Source organism: Callorhinus ursinus, unplaced genomic scaffold, assembly GCF_003265705.2.
Source record: "Callorhinus ursinus isolate GAN/ISIS: 27379988/994484 unplaced genomic scaffold, GSC_fseal_2.0 scaffold11, whole genome shotgun sequence".
Lineage (NCBI taxonomy): Eukaryota > Metazoa > Chordata > Mammalia > Carnivora > Otariidae > Callorhinus > Callorhinus ursinus.
Window position 1 is genome coordinate 36,717,423 of NW_027397073.1, and position 21,654 is coordinate 36,739,076.

General features: G+C 42.7%; 1 long non-coding RNA gene across 1 annotated transcript in view; it reads right to left on the bottom strand.

Moving 5' to 3' along the window:
• LOC141373739 (uncharacterized) overlaps window positions 1-21,654 on the bottom strand; it is a 55,140-nt gene that overhangs the window by 13,620 nt on the left and 19,866 nt on the right. The window contains exon 3 of the long non-coding RNA XR_012380042.1: window positions 7,089-7,221. This is a non-coding gene — a long non-coding RNA (uncharacterized lncRNA). The remainder of the gene's footprint in view (window positions 1-7,088; window positions 7,222-21,654) is intronic.

A 21,654-nucleotide genomic window follows, 5' to 3' on the forward strand; every position in this document is an offset into this window, starting at 1 on the left:
GTTTTTATTTCATTGGTCATAACTTAATCACAGAACCACATCTAGCTGAAAAAGAGGCTGGAAAATGATCATTTTCATCTCAAATAGCCGAGGACCTACCTCAGGTGACCAACTCATCCCAGCTTACCTGGGTCTTTTCCAGTTTTAGCACCAAATGTACTGCATCCTGGGAACCTTTTCAGTTTGAGGCAAACAGGAAAGTTTGTCACCCTACATCTAGTTAAAACTTGGGGGTTCTCAAGAAAGAAGAGGAAAATAGTTATTGGTGGACCACTAGGTCTCTCCCTTACTCCCCATTTTGTCTATGGACCCATTATTTCTTCCTATATGTGGAGCTGCCTTTCCTCCTTTTAGCTTCAACATTTTTCTCCATGAAATAGAAGACAGGGGCACCTCCGTGGCTCAGTCAATTAAGTGTCTGACTTTGGCTCAGGTCATGATCTCAGGGTCCTGGGGTTGAGCCCTGCATTAGGCTCCACGCTCAGCCAGGAGTCTGCTTCTCTTTCTCCCTCTGCCCCCACCCCCCACCCGCACCACTTGTGCTCTCTGCTCTATCTCAAATAAATAAATAAAATCTTTAAAAAAAATAAATGGAGGGGGTGCCTGGGTGGCTCAGTTGTTGAGCGTCTGCCTTCTGCTCGGGTCATGATCCCAGGGTCCTGGGATTGAACCCACATCCGGGGTTCCCTGCTCTGTTCTGCTTCTCCCTCTCCCACTCCACCCACTTGTGTTCCCTCTCTCGCTGTGTCTCTCTCTGTCAAACAAATAAATAAAATCTTAAAAAAAAAAAGAAATGGAGGACTAAAGCAAAATGGGTGTTAAGGAATCTGCTTCTCATTTTTTTTAAAGATTTTATTTATTTATTTGAGACAGAGAGAATGAGAGCGAGCACATGAGAGGGGGGAGGGTCAGAGTGAGAAGCAGACTCCCTGAGGGGTAGGGAGCCCGATGCGGGACTTGATCCAGGGACTCCAGGATCATGACCTGAGCCGAAGGCAGTTGCTTAACCAACTGAGCCACCCAGGCACCCTCTGCTTCTCCTCATTATCTGTCACACTGCATCTACTGTCCATTCTCCCTTCTTTTCCCTTTCCCTGAACAGTCACTTACAGTCCCTTTTGCTGATCTTGGCATTTAAAAAAAAAAAAAAAGGCCCTCAGACAATTCACAAAAGAATATATAAAAATAGCCAAGAAGCAGATGAATAGGTGCGTAATGTCAGTGGTAATCAGGAAAACTATCTATCTATCTATGATCTATTCATTCATCCATCCTATGTTGCTTTTCGAGAAGGTTTTATAGATTCTCATTCAGTTGGGTTTCTCTAGCATTACACTGGTTGCTCACTTTTTCTTTCTTCTCCGCTACCTTTTTGTTCTAGTCAACCATAGTTTTTTTTTAAGATTTTTATTTTTAAGTAATCTCTGCACCCAACATGGGGCTTGAACTCACAACCCAGAGATCAAGAGTTGCATGCTCTACTGACTGAGTCATCCAGGCGCTCCTAGTCAACGATATTTTGATTCAAGTTTTATTTCTATACACTTCCTTCAGAATCTTACATTTCCTAGTTTCTGTCTTTCTGGAGTGTATATTATTTCTTTCAATGGATCTAGGAAATTTACCTCTTCTCTCAAGTGGCGTCAGAATAATATTAAATCGTTCTTTTGGCAGGGAGAATATGAATGCAGAAACATGAGTATCCCTTTAAGAAGGGAATCAGCTTTTGATGAAGGGGAAGTGAGGAAGCGATCTCATGACTCTTTGTTTATTCAGGTGCGATACAGTAAATCGCCTCTGTTCCAGAATATTTCCAAGGCTCATGAGTTACACAGCTCATTTCCAAGCTTGCCTGGGCAGACTAAGATCAAAGGTCCCTGCAGACAGTGTTCAGCTCTACTCTGGCTTTCCCTTCTGAAGTCATTTGCTTTTTGCTTATTATCACTCAAAGCCCAAGGAGGTGAGAACTCTCAGATGTGTTACAAAGTCAGCCTTTATCTTTTAAAATGAAACACTATCCTTCATGCACTTATATACCTCTAGGTTTGTCAACCATGTCTTAGATAACCTCCCAGAACATATGCAGTTGTACGAGAGAATGAGAGCCACATGCAGGCAGAAGCCGACATATGAATGGAAAGAGAACACGCTGCTGCTGTCTCTGAAGCCTGCTCCAGCCTGCCTTGTCATAGATTATTTACTGTAGCCCAGACTTTCTTGCTTAATCTTATAGGATCTGGGCTTCTGTTACTAGTACCCAAAAAAAGCCTCGGGCAGTAAGTGTGTCCCTCCTGCCAATGGGGTCCCAGTCAATGACAGCCCTTGGCAGTATCTGGATGTTGAGAAGGCGAGATCAGATCTGGACCCTCCAGACCTGCAGGCTGGGACTTGGAAACCCAGATGGCAGAGAGGATAGGAAAGAAGGCAACTCAACCAACAATTCAGATGTGGAAATAGTGGCTTATTCCTCCAGACTCTGGGCCAAGGTCAACCTGGTAAACCAAGTGATCATCATCTATGGAAGGCAAAATAAGAACAGTTCCCAAGATTCTTTGATTGGATCCATCACCATAACTCCTCCTTCATTGATGGAGTCTCTTCTGGAGAGTTGGAATGCCCCCTCCCCCAATGCTTCTAGAAACTTCTAGAAACCTTTGAGAGTAACTCACAGAAAAGCCCCATCACTCTATAATAAAACCTATCATTCCATGCACTCTGAAGCTTTAGTTAATTTTTGAATATAAGTAGTCCCTTCCAATCAAGACTATCAGATATTTAAGGAAGGCCCCAAAATGAGTCAAGTTGCAAAACAAATAGGAGGGAAGAAAAGAAACCTGGAGAAAGAGACAGTGAAGAAAGCAATAGAAAATTTAAACAAAAAAACCCTGAAAATACCATCCTCAAAAAGATAAAAGAGGACATTTCACTCTGCAATAAAAACAGGAGTTTCTGAAAAAGAATAATTAGAGAAAAAGAGCATTTGGAAATGTACAATATGGTATAACTCTAATATATGAATATAATAGAACACATAGAAGATGATGTTGAAAAAAATCTCCAAGAAGGTAGGTTTAAAAGGCAAAGATGGAGAAATCAGGAAGGTGGGAGGGATAAGATGAGAAAATTGGAGGCCTTTTCTAAGAATCCAACATCTGCTAATAAGAATTCCAGAAAACAGAACAAGGAAACAGAAGGGAAAAATCTGTATCTCTAGTTTACAGAGGCCAACCAAATAAATGCCCAGCCAAACAGACAAAAAAGACTCACATGGAGGACCATTATCATGACATCTCAGAACCTGAGAAAGAGATCCTACATGCTTCCAGATTGGGATGGGGGGAAGAAGGGAATCACACAGAAAGAATGAGAAAAAGAAGAATTGGATTTTAGAAATGTAACAGTGGAGGCTGAGGAAAAATGATGTGGTCAATTGTTGTTCAGGTCTTTTTTACCTTTATGGATCTTCTGTCTATTTGTTCTATCAATTACCAGGAAAGAGGAAAGTTGAACTTTCCACTACAATCAGGAATGTGACTGTTCGTCCTTTCAGCTCTAACAGTTTTTGTTTCATGGAGGTTGGACGTCTGTTGTTAGGTGCACCGCCGTTGAGGATTGCTACATATTCTTGGAGAATCTACCCCTTCTCAGGATGTAATACCTCTCTGAGTCCCTAATAACAGTCCTCGCTCTACAGTCCCATTTATCTGTGTTAATAGGACTACGGCTACGGTGTCTTCCTTTTACTTCCTGTTTACATGTTTTATCTTTCTCCATCTAAGACATTTAATGTGATTATTGATAGGATACGATTGGGTTAAATCCATCCTACCATCTTGCTAGTTGATCTTTTCCACCTGTTCTTTGTTTCCTTTATCCTCTTTTTCTGCCTTCTCTCCAGTAATTTGAACACTCTTTGTGATTCCATTTTATCTCCGCTATAACTATTATGTGTACCTCCTTAAATTTTTTTTTTTAGTGATTGCCCTCGGATTTACAATACATTTTTTTAAATTAATCAGAATCATCTCGAACTATCTGTAGCACTTCACGTTTAGGATAATGGCCTTACCACCATATAGTCTCAATTTCTTCCTCCCATTCTTTGTGCTATTGTTGTCATACTTCTTTCCTTTTACATTTACTTAAAACATGTAATACTTGACCACTGTTTTGCTTTAGGCAGTCGGTTATGTCTCAGAGTAATGAAAAATAAGGAAAAAAAGAATTTTATTTTACTTGATTCAATTTCTAGTTCTCCTCGTTTGTGGGTGTAGATCTAGTTTTTAGTCTGATATATATATATATATATATTTTTTTTTTTTTTTTTTTTTGGCCTAAGAACTTCCCTTTACTATTTCTTGTAGACTAGATCTGCTGGCAGTGAGTTTCCTCAGTGTGTGTTTCTCTGAGAAAGTATTTATTTCTCCATTTTCCCCCCCAAAGATATTCTTGCTGAGTATAGGATATTCTGGGTTGAAAGCTTTCTCTTTCAGCCCTTTAAAAATGTCACGCCATTGTCCTCTTATTTTCTTATGAGGAATCTGCTGTCAACTCTTACCTTTGTTCCTTTGTATGTAATGTTTTTTTCTAGCTGCCTTCAAGATTTTCTCTGTTTTTGTTTTCAGTAATTTGAATATGATATGCCTGTGTGTGCGTGTGTGTGTGTCACTTTGGTTTCGATCCATTTGGGTGTTCTCTGAGCTTCTTGAATCTGTGATTTAGTATTAGTCATTAATTTTGGAAATTCTCAGGTAATATATATTTATTGATACATTTCTTCTGCCCCATTCTCTCTACCTCTCTCTTTTCATTCTGGAATTCCAATTATGCATGTGTCAGAGTGTTTGACAGTATCCCACTGTTCCTTGAATATTCTGGTCCCCTCTCCCCTCCACCCCCCAATACACATACTCTTCTTTTTTATTTTTTTTTTAAGGTTTTATTTATTTATTTGAGAGAGAGCGAGCATGAGCAGGGGGAGGGGCAAAGGGACAAGCAGACCCCCTGCTGAGTGTGGAGCCCAGGTGGGGCTTGATCCCAGGGCCCTGACATCATGACCTGAGCTAAACTCAGACACCCAACAGACTGAGCCACCCAGGCACCCCTCTTCTTTTCTATTTGTATTTCAGTTTGGGGAATTTCTAATAACTTATCTTCAATCATACTCATTATTTTCTCAGTGGTGTTGAGTCTACTGATAAGCCAGTTAGTACTGTGCTTTTCTTTTCTAGGATTTCTGTCTGATTTTTTCTTATAGTTTATTATAGTTTTCATTTCTTTGCTGAAATTAGTCATCCCATCTTGCATGTTGTCAACCTTTCCCATTAATCACATATTAATCAGAGTTATTTTAAATGCCCTGTCGGTTCCAACTTCTGTGTCTTCTGAGTCTGGTTATGATTTGTCTCTTGGGAGTATGTTTCTTCTACTTCTTTGTATGCCTCATAATATTTTATTGGAAACTAGACATCTTGTGTAGGACAAAAAAACTGATGTCATCTTTTTTACGCCTGGCAATTAGCATGTCTTTCCTTCAGGGAGACCTTTAGTATGGGGGTTTGAAACAATGTCGACAGACACGGGACTGGGCTTGAGATGAGCCATGGCTGTGGTTCCCTTCTGTGTGCCACAAGCTGCAAATTCCAGTAGAGACACTTCGTGTTTAGGATGAGGGCCGCTTTATCAGAGCAATGCCTGTTCCAGCCTGAGCTTTAGGTCTTCCCTTTGTGGCACACGTCTCAGGGGGTCTGTTGCTATCCTGTCTCTCTCACAGTATTCTGCTGTTACTTATTATTTAAAATGTGCTAATTTAGCAGTGGCAGGGGTATAGAGGGAGTGTATTCTATATTTTCTATGTTGGTCTGATTGAACCTCAGATGTAGATGTGCACCATGCCACTGAAATTAGGGGTGTAGGAGTGGCTTTCTCAGTTCTCCTGTCCCCCTTTCAGCAGTGGCTGTGCGCCCTGCACCATCCTGCCCCTCCCATAGTATGCTTTTCTTTTTTCCTTGTTCCCAGCTACAGTGAGTTTTCACCAATGGCCGGAGGAAGCATGGCTTGTTGCCCTCCCCCACCCCTACCTCCTGCGCTCGCGCGCACCCAAGCGCGCATGCACGCACACACACACACACACACACACACACACACACACACACCCTGCACACAGATCAAGGCTTGTATTCTGTCTAAAAGATTGAGGGGGCAGTGCCTGGGTGGCTCAGTTGGTTAAGATCTGACACCTGATTTCAGCTCAGGTCGTGATCTCAAGGTTGTGAGATCCAGCCCTGCATGGAGACCCCCATCTGGCCCCACAGTGAGCCTGGGGCAAGCCCTGTGTTGGGCTTGTGCTGGGTGTGGAGATTGCTTAAGATTCTCTCCCTCTCCCTCTCCCTCTGCCTCTCCCCAGCCCCCACCTCTCTAAAAAAAACAAAGAAAGAAATAAAGAGAGAGGGAGAGGAAGGAAGGAAGGAAGGAAGGATGGATCGAGGAAGAAAGAAAAGAAAGATTGAGGGGGAGAGAATCAAGGGCAAGTTTTTTGCCTCTCCCACAAGGGCTGTTGTAAAGGACATTACTGAGTTAATGGAGAGAGTGGTGGTATGTACTATAGATGAGATAAAAGTGTTGATGTGAAATATCCTGAAGTTGATGATGGTAGTAGAGTTTTGTAAGAAAATAACCTTATTCTTAGAAAATCTACGCCGAAGTATTAGTAGCTAAAGGGGCATGGGGCATGAAGCCTACTCTCAAATGACTCAGGATAGATAGAGAATAATCAAGCAGATGTGGCAACATGTTAAAAATCGGTGAATTCAAGTATAAAAGACTTTTCTGCATCATATAACTGCAACTTTTCTGAAAATTTGAAGGCATGGCAAAATAAAAAGTTTTTTAGAAGAATCAGTTTGTTCCACTCAGGATGTAGAGAGAACTCATCCTTAACACACACACACACACAAAGGCCGACTAACTTCAAACTCACAATGTTTTTGAAGCCATTGGAAAGCTGAGGTTGCACAACCACCCAATAGCGCAACATCTAAGGAGCCTCAAGCACTTTCAGGGCGAGGGAGGCTCAGCCACTCCCTTACCTGGGGTGCATGTAACACCTGTAGGAAGAGCTCGGCTGCAACCGTTGATGGACTGATGAAGGGCCAAGTGTGAGTTGATGGGACAGTGTTGAAGCTTGCTGTCTGGCGTTCAGCTGATTCTTTCATTCAGGCTCTCAAGAAGGAAAAAACAAGAGTTAAACCCCAAAGAATTATCTAGAACTCTGGGGCTAGAAATAGCAGATGCAGTCTCTCCACTGCAGGGAAGGAGGGCACTATCATTAGAACCAGGAGATGGAAGGGGTGCAGTGTGGAGACAGCTCCTGATGGGAAATGAGATTTTCTGTCTGGGGATGCAGGCAGAGGAGGCGACCCATAGAAAGGGAGCTTGGGGGGCAGCGAGTGGGAATGCCCAGAATTCATTCTCTTCCTTCCTCCCACTAATCTCCTGCTGGCCTCTCCCCAGGGGCTGAACCCAGAGAGCCAGGGAGCCGGTTGACACAGGCTGCCTCCTGGGGCTCACAGGACATGGGGGTGGGGGGGGGCAGTCTGGGAGCAGGAGCCGACAGAAGCTGTCTATTGTACCCGCCAAGCTGGCAGGTGGTGGCCAAAAAGCACAGAAATTAGATGTTTGGAGTCCTCAGTGCTTCTTATTAATCACATGCCTTTGGGCAAACTCCTTTCTCTCTCTGATCCTGTTTGTGCATATATAAATACTAAGAGCCCTGCCTTCCAGCAGGATGGTTGTGGGTTTTAAATAAGATAAAGTGTGTATGTGAAGTGCTGGGCCCCCAGTTAGTTTTCAATAATTTAAAACTTAAAAAAAATTTTTTTGCAGTGATCATTGTTCTAAGTATAATTGTTAGCATATGAAAATCTTAGTCTCTCCCTGTGGAGATGTCTAAGAGATCAGGAAATCCTACAATGTCAATGAATGAAGAAGTTAAAATGGGAGAGACTGGTGGAGTGTTATCAGGAATATTCACATGCCCCTACCTTTCAACCTGGTAAATTCCACTCAGGTATTTATCATGAAGAAATATCATTTAAAAAGTAAATCCTGAGATGGTCCATGATCTTGGCTCTCCAGGCAGAGAGATCTAGATGGAAATTCCAGTTCTGTCACTAGTCATATGACTTCGGTTAAGTTACCAGCTTCTCTCAGCCTTTCCTTAATCCTTCTATAAAAGGGGCATGAAAATAGTACCTGCCGGATAATTCTTGTAAGAATGTATGTAAAAACTTAAAACAGAGCCTGGCCCGCGTAAAACAATAGCATTAGCACTTTTACTTATAGTAGTGGAAAACAGGATACAACCTAAGTATTTCAAAATAGGAAAATGGTCAATTTACAAAATGAAATAGTATGCAACCATTAAAAATGACATTTTAGGAAAGTTATCTTCACAGCCTGTTGTAGGCAGAGATATTTATTTATTTATTTATTTATTTATTTATTTATTTATTTATGAGAGAGAGAGAGAGAGAGAGAGAGAGAGAGAGACAGAAAACTTGAGGGGGGAGGGGCAGAGGGAGAATCTCAAGCAGGCTCCATGCCCAGCACAGAGCCCAACATGGGGCTCCATCTCACAACCCTGAGATCTTGACCTGAGCCGAAATCAAGAGTTGGAGGCTTAACTGACTGAGTCACCCAGGCACAGGTAGGCAAAGATTTTTTAAACGGGATACAAAGCGCTCTCAATATCTAAATGGAGAAGGTACTCCATGCCTTTAGTCACCAGGAAGTGCAAATTAAAATCACAATGAGAAACCATGACATACTCAGGAGAATGACTAAAATTAGAAAGACTGACAATGTGAAAGAAGAAAAAACAGACTGACAATGTCAAGTGTTGGTGAGAAAGGGAATAATGAACTTTTTTCTGGTGCTGGTGGAACTGTAATCAGTATATCACTTTACAAAATGGTTTGGTGATCTCTACCAAAGCTAAACGCACATTTATCATATGACATAGCAATTCTACTTCTGGATGTATGCCCAAGAGAAATGGGCACTTTCTGTCCACAAAGAGACAGGTATAAGAACGTATAATACAGGTACTCTTAATAACCCTACATTGGAAAAAAATGCTGATGTGCATTCATAATAAAATAAATAAGCAAATGTTGATGTCTTCATACAGTGGGATCAAGTGCAGCAGTAAAAAAGAATAGACTACCAGAACACTCAAAAACACAGGTAAATCTCCTACAGCAAATATTTCATGAAGAAGTCAGCTACAAAAGATTACTTGCAATGTGGCTCCACTTAAATCAAGCTCAAAAATAGGCAAGATTGGAGGGGGCAAAAGTAGTGGAAGTGTTTTCTGTACACCTGTGGATAATGGTTACACATAGGTCAAAGTTCATCAATCTGTGCACTTAAGATCTGTGTATTCGTTGAGCATAAGAAATACCACAATAAACAAGTAAATAAAAAGGGAAAAAATGATGTTTACAAGGAATTCTAATGGCATGGGAAAAGATCTGGTATAATGCCAAGTCAGAATCAAAATATTGGGGCGCCTAGGTGGCTAAGTCGGTTAAGCGTCTGCCTTCCACTCAGGTCATGATCTCAGGGTCCTGGGATCGAGTCCCACATCGGGCTCCCTGCTTATCAGGGAGTCTGCTTCTCCCTCTCCCTCTGCCCCTTCCCCTGTTTGTTCTCTCTCTCTCAAGTAAATATAAAATCTTAAAAAAAAAAGAATCAAAATATTGTACGGAGAATAAACACATTACCTTAAATATTACAGTGAACCACTGGAGGGAAATACACCAGAAGGCTAACAGTGGGTCTCTCTGAGGGTGGGATTAAATGTTTTCTTAATGCTTTTCACTGTCTTCAGAATGTTCTTCAATAATTATTTATTATCTTTATAATTAGGAAAAAAATATCTTAAGAAGTTAAAATGTCTTTTAAAAATCAAAAAATTTTTAATTTTAAAATTAAAAGGAAAGGAAAGAAATAGCCTGGCAAAACAGCATTTATCTGAAATGCTTTAAATATTGCTGTAATTGCCTGATTTTGAAGCTTTAAACATAATCTTAAAATAGGTCATATGTTCAGTAACTTCGAATTGCTTCATTTGCTCTTATTCTTTTATATCATAGGCAAGAATCAAAGGAATAAATGGTTCTACAGTTAAGTAGTCACATGCATTCAAGACTGAAAGGATCTCATTTTGCATTTTTTGTTAGAGATATGCTCCTGTTTCATTTTGGTAATTAATGTGCAAAGCTGAATTAAAGACGCCCCGTTGGCTTTTAAACATTTCCATGGAACTCCCATCTCTTAATGATACCTCCCGTCTCCTCCTCACCTTTGAGGGGGTAGGTTCTGAGTAGTCAGTCATTAAAGATGAAGTGGGTGATTGTGGTTGGAGAAAGCCAAGTCTAGGGGATGCAGGAGCTTGTCACGCCTTCTTGAACCCTGCCTGGGGCGATGCACTCAGTCTTGTTGGATTGTCTGGTTTCTTACCAAAATGTTCCCAGTAAATCAGAGCATGTGGCAGAGCCTGTCAGACCTGTGGTGGCCTTAAAATCCAACCCCATGCTGGTCACCTTGTTGCTCTCCTGCTAACTATCCCCCAATGGCGACAAACTCAGGCCCACCAGCTGGAGGAAAGGACCCCTGTCATTAAAACTACTGCAAGAAGACAGGAAGGACTGCTGTTTTCTAACAGTCACTGATTCACTCGACAAACAGTTATGGAGCCCATTTTCCAGGCTCAAGGTGCTGGGGATAGGTCAGTATCACGGGCTGCACTGTGTCCCCCCAAAATTCATATGTTGAAGCCCTGACTCCCAGTTCCCCAGAATGTGACAGTGTTTAGAGTCAAAATTACTTTGAAGAGGTAATTAAGTTAAAAGAGGTCGTTAGGGTGGGCTCTATTCCAGTAGGACTGGTGTCCCTCTAAGAAAGGAAGATTTGGATACAGACACCAACAGAGGCACTTAGTGTGAAGACCTGGGAGAAGACAACCATCTCCAAACCAAGGAGAGGCCTGGAACAGACCCTTCCCTCGTGGCCCTTAAAAGAAACCGACCCTGCTGACGCGTTTATCTCAGACTGTCGGCCTCCTGAGCTAAGAAAATCAACTTCTGCTGCCTAAGCATCCAGTCTGTGGTACTTTGTTATGCCAGCCCTAGGGAAATTAATACGGAAGGAGGAAGATACAAGGTCCCTACCCCCCTGGAATTTGCTTAAAAAAAGAAAGAGAGAAAACAAAAAAACTTTTTATTATGGATGTGTTCATCATACATTAAAGAGAATGGCATAGTGAAGCCCAAGGTACACATGACCTAGCTTTCACAATTAGCAACCAATGGCCAATCTCTTTCTTCTATACTTCCCCATTCCCTCTGCATCTCCACTCATTATTTTAAAACAAATCCCAACAATCATCTTATTTCATCTGTAAATAGTTCCAAATGTATATCTAAGAGAGAAAATCTCTTTTAAAAACAGAACAATTATACCATGATCATATATTTAAAGCTAATGATAATTCATTAATCTCTAATATCCAGTCAGTGTTCAAATGTCTCTGATTGTTCATCAATAGTTTTTTTTTTAACTTGATATGTTGGAATCATGATCCAAACAAATTCTACCTACACCAATTGGTTGCTAGATCTTTTGTCTTTTTTAATTTCTGAATATCCACCCCCCGCTTTTTTTTTTTTTTTTTTGCTACTTACACGTGTTGTTGAAACCAAGTCATTTATCCTGCAGAATTTCCCAGATTCTGGTTTTGGCTGATTGCATCCCTGTGGCATCATCTACCATATTCTTCTATTCCTTCTTTCTTACAAACTGGTAGTTGGGTCTAGAGGCTTGATAAGATTTAGTTTCCTTATCTGACAAGATCACTTCAAATGAGGTACTGTGAGTTTCCTATTATATCACATCATGAAGCATGTAATGTTTGGTTATCTAGTTTTTTGATGATATAAGATTGATCAGTGGCTTCAGGTATATTGTCCTGATCCATTATTATAAAGTTCTTATGAGATTGTAGAGGAAAATATGTTTCTGCACCGTTGGTGCTTTCTTTTTTCCTGACCCGAGAGCCAGCTTAGAAGGCAATTTGTGACTGATAGTGAGAGCATTCCTAAGAGATCTTCCTAACTCTGGTGGTAAGAGGCCCAGGGCCTTGGAGAGATCTCTGAGTTGTAAAACTAGAGACACTGGCCTTATCTTTCCCCTCAGAGATTTATTCTCATACCAAAAGGTTAGGGCGAGGATCTTTTCCATCTGATCCCCAAGGACACTTTCAGGAGGTGATGAGGGGAAAGTGATGTGTTTGCCCTTCAGAAACAGAAGAAATACATATTTCTCTGTATCTCACCTCTGGGGTGAACCTCCCAGTGGTGTGGGGCATTTTTTTTTCCAGCGGGCTCTTGCTGGACGCTCTGTGGGGGCTGCTGAGCATGGGGGAATAGTGCTACGTGTTCCTCTGGCTGATGATCTTGCTGTGGGTATAAAAAGAAATCTGCCTCTGAACCAAAAACCTCATGTGCACATCCAGGACAAAATTAATAAAGATGAATATTAAAAACCTAGCAGTTCCCTGCTGGCCTTTTACCCTAATGCTTTTTAGCAGTTACTGTTGACCACTGCCTAGGCACATTATTTCATTAAGGGTTGCAAAATGGCAATCTTTTACTTGTACCATTTATTTTACATTTAAGAGCATACATCTCTTATAAAGGAGAAATTTCTCTAACTATAGGGTTACTTTGAAATACATTTCATACAGGAAAAGCAGGGAAAATGATCCCTTCCAATTATTTACCAATTTCTAGCATCCTCCCAAGATGATCAGTGGGGTTTTCCAAAGGTATAATTACAACCACATGGATTTAATACTTTTATGTATTTCAACCTACTGCAGGCATTTTTTAAAGATTTTTTAAAGATTTTGTTATTTGACAGAGAGAGACACAGTGAGAGAGGGAACACAAGCAGGGGGAGTGGGAGAGGGAGAAGCAGGCTTCCTGCTGAGCAGAGAACCTGATGTGGGGCTCCATCCCAGGACCCTGAGATCATGATCTGACCCAAAGGCAGACTCTTAACTAACTGAGCCACCCAGGGTCCCCCACAGCAGGTGTTATTAAGTGCAAATTGCTCATCTTCGCCCAATGAAATCCTTTAAGGTGGCTCCTGAGAACTTTGACAAGACTCCAGCAGCCCTTGTTTTCTGTTATGAAAGATGTTTCCGGTTCATCCTGTACATGTCATATCCCAGACCTGAAATCACCTATTTCTTCATAGAGACCTAGTTCCTTTCAGTGAGAAATGGTCTTTAAAGACTCCAGTCTGAGTGTTAGAGGTGTTTATTGCTACTGAGTTGCTTAGTGCTTTTTATACCTTTTAGCGGACAGAATTGAGGAATATGTTTTTAAGAGTGAATCATCATGATTTCATGTTGCTATTTCCAAACTTAAGATCACAGAAATTTTACTCAACTTCTTTGACTTTATATTTGTTTTTGTGTGTGTGTGTGCCAGAAATCTAAATTATTAATGATATTAACACATTTGCTTATTTGCTCGGATAATAGCTTACAAATTACACTAATAATATTATTATTAAAAGTATGATTATTGAGTTCTGTGTAATTTTGTGTGTGTGCACAATTCTTTGATGTTAGAATCTACCTTTCTGTGAGATACAAATTACTGTGTTTTATCTATTTTATTTCTTTTGAAGTTTTCATTTTAACTCCAGTTAGTTAACGTACAGTGTTATATGAGTTTCAGGTATATAATATAGTGATTCAATAATCCCATCCATCACTGGGTGCTCATCACAACAAGTGCACTCCTTAATCTCCATTACCTATTTCACCCATCCCCTTATCCCTCTCCCCCAAATTACTGTGTTTTAAAGTCACATTAACTACCTGTTAGACTATACGGTTAAACCATCAATTAGATGTATCGTTAGATTTGTTTCATTTTTCTATTTTTATTGATTTTTTCATTTTGTGTTATAGTTTTACAAAACATTTATATATTTCCAAAGTCAAAACCTTAAAACAAGATACATTCAGCCAAATATAGTTTTCATGTCTCTTTATTTCCTCCCTCCCCTGTAATAATTTTTTTTTTAAAGATTTTTTTTTTATTTATTTATTTGAGAGAGAGAATGAGAGATAGAAAGCACAAGAAGGAAGAGGGTCAGAGGGAGAAGCAGACTCCCTGCTGAGCAGGGAGCCCGATGCGGGACTCGATCCCGGGACTCCAGGATCATGACCTGAGCCGAAGGCAGTCGCTTAACCAACTGAGCCACCCAGGCGCCCTAATTTTGAATAGATTTTCATTTATTATTTATTTTAAAAATTTTATGAAAAAATGTGTAAGCTGAAACGGGCCTCAAAGATATCCAGATCCTAAGGAACCTGTGAATGTTACCTGACATGGTGAAAATAAACATTGCAGATGTGATTAAGTTAAGGCTTTTGAGATGGGAAGATTAGCCTGCATTATCACCCAGGTGAGCCCTAAGTATAATCACAAGGATCCTTGTAACAGGGAGGCAGAGGGATACTTGATACACACAGAGGGTGGCGTGCGGATGAAAGCAGAGACTGGAGACATGTGCTCTGAAGATGAAAGAAGGGGTGACAAGCCACGGCAGCCACTAGGAGCTGAGAAAGGCAAGGAACTGAATTCTCCCCTCCAGAAGGACCCAGTCATACCTGCACCTTGATTTTAGCCCCACAAGACTCCTTTCAGAACTGTGGCTTCTAGAACGAATTTATGTTGTTTTCAGCCACTAAATTTGTGGCGATTTATTATAGCAGTAAGAAGAAATTAAGTATGTGTGCATAGCCAATTCAATATAGACGCGTACTATTGCTACGATCACTTATGGGCACAGGAGGGAACGGGATGGAGAGGGGCGGGGATGGGAAGCTAGACTTGACTGAAGGTGTCTTGTCCTATGGTTTTGACTTTGGAACCATGCACAAACGCACACCGTTCTGTACCTTCTCTTTGTTCACTCAGTGCCATATCTTGGTGATCCCTCTAGAACAGTTTATAAAGATCCTCCTCATCTCTTTGTATGGCTGTATTGTGCTCCACAGCATGGATGTACTATATGTTCTTCATTCCAGTTCCCTCTTTATACAAAACTGGGCTGTTTCCAGGCTCTTGCTACTTACTACAAACAGTGCTGTAATTCACAGCTTTATGCTTGTGATATGGCATATTTCTGTCCGTGTATCTGTGTGAACGTTTCTTAGAAGAGGGATTGCTGGGTCAAAGGTCACAGCACACGCACTTTTGTTGGATATTCCAGATTCCCCATCCCTTCTTGGTGGTTATACCTTCTCTTGCATTCCGACCCAGAACGCATGAATATGTTAGCTCTTCCATTGCCTCCTCAAGAAAATACCTTTTCCAATTTTTGGATTTTTTTTGTCAGTCTGGCCAGGTGAAAAGGTATCATGGTTCTAATGTATAATTCTGTTATTGTGAGACAGACTGAACATCTCCCCAAATGTTGAAGGACCATGCGTTTCTCTTTTTGGGAAAGGCCTTTTCATCCAGCCCATCTTTCCCACAGGGTCATTGGTCTTCTTTCCCTTAGTATTTTAGAATGAACTTACTTTCGAGAGGGAAGACAAACAGGTAAACATGATAGGTGAATAAGAGGCATTTGACTCGTCATAAGTTGAAGAAGAGAATGAACAGGCTGACAGAACAGAGGTGACAGGGTAAGGTAACTTCTTTAGCTGGAGAAAGTCCAGGAAAGTCTCTTGGAAGAAATGACTTTTTAGGGGGAAATTTTAAGAGAAGCAGGCAGGTAAAGAGTGGGTGAGTAATTATGTATTAAAGTGGTAATGCATATGTTCTTTTTCTAGACATTCCAGTTTCCCAATCCCTTCCATGGGGTTATACTTTTTGCATTCCAACCAGCAATGCCTGAATTGTGACTCTATAATCGGTTCTGTCTTGGGGAGTTCATGGCTGACTCATGAGACCCCCATGCCTTTGCCTCTGGAAGTACAGCTGGCTCCCCTTCTTCTGCTGCTGCCATCAGGAGAAGCTTTTTAACTGCAATTTCTCACTTAGGTTTTTCTAAAACAGCCCACCACCTTCCAACAGACATGTACCAAATTCTCCATCCTGCTCCCTGCTCCCTCCACCAGGGAAACAACTTCCAAAGAAGAATCCACCACTAGTTTTACCTGATCTTTTCCCAGCCCTCTTTCTATATCCTAGAAGGGGGTCTTGGGCCAGTGGTTGCTTTTTTAGGTATAATCTCAGTACGTATAGCCGTGCTGATCTGGCCCGTGTTGTTATTGACCTCAGGAAATGTCTCACTGACCACCCTGTTCTGTACTCAATTTAAGATTCTTCTGCATGCTATATTTTTCAAGTTGAAGGTTCAAGCCGGGGAACCAAACCCAGTTCATGCCCAGGTCAACAGACCCCTTCTGTGTGTGCTCAGCCTTCTTTTCTGGGCCTGAGCAGGGACCTGGCTCCAGGGAGAAGGGGGGAGGACCTTGAAAGCAGTCAGTATATGGTTCCTTTGCCGGGTCAACTTCCTCCTCCTGACAACTCTAGGATGTTGCTCTTGCAACAGTACTTCGGGAGACTCTGTGGCTTAGCTTCTCAGGACAGCTCATATCCTGAACGTCCGTGCGCTCAGACCATGATTTCTGGTTTGATTACCAGCTATGAAGTTAGCCTGATTATTCAGTAACTTTGGTATTGGCTTCTTGTGCTCCCGCTCTGGCAAAGTGCCTCGATGCTGCCTTGGGGGACTCTGCTCAGGACAGTAACTATCATAATGGCTACAGTTGGTCTTTACCGAGTGTGCCACGAACTACTCTAGGTCCTTTTACATACTTAGTCCATTTATTTCTCCCAGTAACTGTGAAAGATGGACCACTGAGATGATGCAGAGAGGGTAAGGCACCTGCCCAAGCTCACACAGCACAGATAGTTCAATAACAAAGTTGAGAATAACACTCAGTTCTGTTTGATTGCGAAGGACATATTCTTTCCTCTGCAACAGATTCATGACCTTTTGCTCAGCAAGAGCTTGGAGGGGATGCTGAGTTCTGGGTGTTTTGGGGACTGTTTTCACAAGCTCTTGCCTGCTCCAGGTGGGCTGGACAATTGCCTGGGGGCAAGTTTTCCAGTTTGTTCCTGCCTTCCCTGGGAGGCACCAGTAGTCCCATCAGCGTGCACAATTCAGCTCCTGTCAACGCCTCTGCATAAGGACAGATTCAACTTGTCCACCCTCACTCAGTAAGCCAGGTACACCCCATGGAGAAAAATGGACTGATGTATTTGGAATTAACTACACTGATGACATTATCTCTAAAGTCATTCAAAAGTACATCAAAAATAACGTAAAAGAGATATGGCTGTTTAAAAACATTTCAAGACGTTGGAGAATCTGGGGCTGGAGTTTTGCTCCAACTGGCAGTGGCAAGTGGGGAAGGACAAGATGTAGCATGCAGATTTTCTATTTAAAATATAGGGGAGAAGTGACTGCTGAAAAGCCTTCTAGCGGCAGGTTGCCATGGTAACACAGGAATACCGATCTGAATTAGGCACGGTTACTACAGGTTGGGCTTTACCAGAAGGAAAGGTAATCTTGCATGTGAAGCCGGAGAGGGAGAAGGGGGAGAGAGTATAGGGCTGAGAAGGAGGGAAGGAGGGAAGGCAGGGGAAGCGCTGAGGAAAAGAAAGGGGAGGAGGAAAGGGGGTGGGGAGAGGGGTTAGGGACCATATCCAGGAGGGAGGAGAGAGAGGGATTGCTCCAGACTTTTCTTCTTTTTAAAAAAATTCCTGTAAGTCCAAGTAGAAAAGACTGGTCCCGGACTGACAGGTGAGGCCGTTCCCTGCGTCTTGGATGGGGTAACTCACTCGCTCCACCGGTGGCTACGGCTGGGGCACACCTGACCTGCTGCCTGGCCTCTGGGATGGGAGTGCCAGCGAGCCTCTTGGATTTTGCTCTAAGTCACCTGCAGCCTGGAGCTGGGCCGCTGTTGGCTAAATGCTGGCTGACACTTCTGGAAGGCTCTCATTCAGAAGCTGCCTGGAGGGAACAGGTCATGCTCTCTCCTGTTTGTTTTGAGCTTTAGAAAAGATAAAGCAAACAAGAAATAAAGAGATGGGTAAGAGGCACTTCCAATCCTCGAAGAGCTAAAATAGCATGAGACCAGTTACCACCCAAGGAACTGCCAACCGGCAGGATCGCTGAAGCTCTGGAGGAGGAGGAGGAAAGGAAAGTAGGCAGAACAGTCTCTTAACAGCTATTAACAGGCCAGGTCTAAAGGGGCGCAGGTTTTTGGAAAGACAAAAACAAAAACACTCGGGTTCAAGCCACAGAACTACTCGCTATGTATGCCACCGTGGGCCAGTTACCTAACTTCTTAGTCCTTCGCTTTTCAGATCTGCAAAGAACTAAGAGTTGTTCCCAACTCAGGGGGCTGCTGAGAGGCTTAAAAAGGATAAAGTGTTTAAAACTATTAGCCCTTAAATTATAAGCACTCCATACTGGATAAGTCATGATTAGGTATGTTATTATTACATTCTATCTGGGGAACCACAATCAGGCCCATGGTGACAAGCAGAATGTCACCGAACCTATGGAGGGCTCCAGACACATGGCCTTCTGTTTCCCGACTACACAGTTTGAGGTGTTGATGTTTTCTGCATAACAAACCATCCCAAAATGTACTGGCATACAAAAATAAGCATTTATTATTATTATTTTTTAAAGATTTTATTTATTTATTTGAGAGAGAGTGAGAAGGAGTGGAGAAGGGGCGGAGGGAGAGGGAGAAGCAGGCTCCCTGCTGAGCAGGGAGCCCGATGTGGGACTCGATCCCAGGACCCTGGGATCATGACCTGAGCCGAAGGCAGATGCTTAACTGACTGAGCCACCCAGGTACCTCGTGACTACTGCCTCTTTACCAAGCTTTATCCCTGCTCTAGTGAGCCCTTCCTCTAGATAAGTTTTGTTGAGATACTCAGTCACAGAATTCTCTCACTTTCTGTCCTCACCTTTTTGTGCAATCCAGGATTCTCTTCAAATAACCCCAAAACCCAAGCTCTACCATAGTTTTTCTAATACCTTCTTTAGCAGATGCCCCACAGTTCCCCATGGTGAACATTCTCTCCAGTGTGATGAGTAGTAAACCCACTAGGTCAACCACAGGGGTGTTGCTGGTGGCCTTTGGCCACTTGCTTGTCAGTATGAGCACTTTCAGCCCTAACTGCACTTTTTGGACACACTGGGTCTATAAGTCAGAGCTCTCCAGAGAAATAGAACCAATAGGAGATATATATATATATATCTCCTATTGACATATAAAAACAAACATTTATTTTATAGATATGATAGCTAGCTAGCTAGCTAGCTAGAGATTTATTATAATGAACTGGCTCACATGATTACAGAAGCTGAAAAGTCCCAAGCTCTGTAGTCAACAAGCTGAAGACCCAGGAGATCTGAGGGTGGAAGTCCCAGTCCAGAAGCCAGCAGGCTGGATACCCAAGAGGAGCCAATGTTTCAGTTTGAGTCTGAAGGCAGAAGACTGATGTCCCAGCTCAAGGCAATCAGGCAGGAGATGTTTTTTTCCCTTAGTCACGAGAGGGTCAGCCTTTTTGTTCTATTCAGGCCTTCAACTGATTGGATGATGCCCACTCCCATAGAGGGAGAGCCATCTGCTGAGTTAAATGTTAATCTCGTTCAAAAACACCCTCATAGAATAATGTTTGACCAAACATCTGGGCATCCCAATGGCCTGGTTAAGCTGACACATAAAATTAACAATCACACTGGGGTTTAATGTTGGCTGAAGGCCTGAAGAAGGGCCTAGATAGAGCCAGCATGCTGAAGGCGTAGACTGGCGAACAAACAGGTGCTGAAACAGGAAGGACCCAGTGTGGCCACTGCGGCCATATATGCTTGTTGTCCTTGCCCCAGAGCACTGTGTTCCAATTTTCAAAAGCTCGTATTCGGGGAAGTTTGGTACAGGGCTCCAGTGAGAGATGGAATGTAGGAAGGAACGCGCTGGGTTAGGGCACTACCTGCTCAGCCAGATAGACTGGGGGCCTTGGAGGCAAAGGGAGTCTCTAAGGCCAGGAGCCAGAGGTGCCTTTCTTAGGGGTTCTTTGCATAAATAGTCCACACAATGGAAAGAGGCTAAAGAAAGTCAGCTGGGAAATCTGGACAGGACATGGTCATGACCCCAGCGAGTCAGGATTGTCCAACAGGTCAGGGCCACACTCAGGCGTATGCAGCCTGTACACTAACACGCCGTAGGTGCCCTGTGACTGAATAGAGTGCTCTGCTGGTCATGGTCTTGAAATTCTTAACAGCTTTTAAACAAGCAGCCCCACATTTTTATTTTGTACTGGGTCCCACAAATGACGTAGCCTGTCCTGACCATGTGGTCTGCAGCCCTAAATGGGGAAACCCACGCTAGACACAGAGAGAGACTGATTTAGGATGGACCCGTGAGTCCCCTCGGTCCAGACGTGGTGCCGCCAAAGCACCTCTGGCCACTTCGGATCAGGCTGGGATCAAAACTGGCAATTGAGGACTTTCTTTTTCTGCAGTTAAATTAGCTCAGTAAATGGAAAAATAGAAATGATAGTCAACAAGCTGAAGACCCAGGATATCTGAGGGTGGAAGTCCCAGTCCACCTCTCTCCCCCGAAACTTTAACACCTTGTGTGTGGCCGTCTTTCATGCTAAAGGTGGAGGAGGAAGAGGAGACATGTGTTGAGGGTGAGGTGGAGCCAGGAAGTGGTCAGTGGATAGAGACGGTCGGGGAGGCTGGCTCCAGGAAGTCCAGGGGGGAAATGTGTGGGTTGCTGACTTGCCAGGAATTCCATCACAGTTTTCCACATCTCCCCTTGTTACGTCTTTATACCCAGCGCGAGTCTTCAAGATGCAGGAAACAGCAACATTCAAGCGTTCATGGAGACATTTTTAAGTACCTGGATTTAAGCTAGTCAGTGTACTACTACTTGGTCATTTTGAATAAGCATGTTTTTTTTCTGCTTGGCTTCACTACCGGACCGCAACAGTATTGCTTTGTACCAGTTTGACGGCGCATGCTATCACGGATTGGTTTTCCCATGGTTTCCGTGTGAAACTGAATTCTGAGAGCCGACAAACCAACCTGCATGTCTACTTTTGGAACACAACTAAGCTGGGACTGCGCATGTTTAAAATTAGCAGAATACTGTATTATTACGAGGTCCCAAAAAGAGTCACAAAGCAAGCATGCCCTAAACATATCTTTAGGAGAATTACAGAGGTAACCGGTCTCCATCAGGGCCTCAGTAATTGGCAATGATGACGACAGGGGGAATTTTGGGTACAGAGTGTCTTTATGCAGTTTTCGGAGTGTTTTTATCATTTAAGGCCATGAAACTGTATTTGACTCCATGCCATTCGTGTGAGGTCGCTGGAACCAACTCCGGTGTCTATTTTGATGATAGGGAAAACCGAAGCCCCAGAGAGAGATTCCCTGGATGGTCTAAAGGCCAAGGGTGTGTGCAAGCGGAAGGAGCCATGGTGGCCCCTGTCACTTTGGGAAGCCGAGGATGCCTCCTTGCTC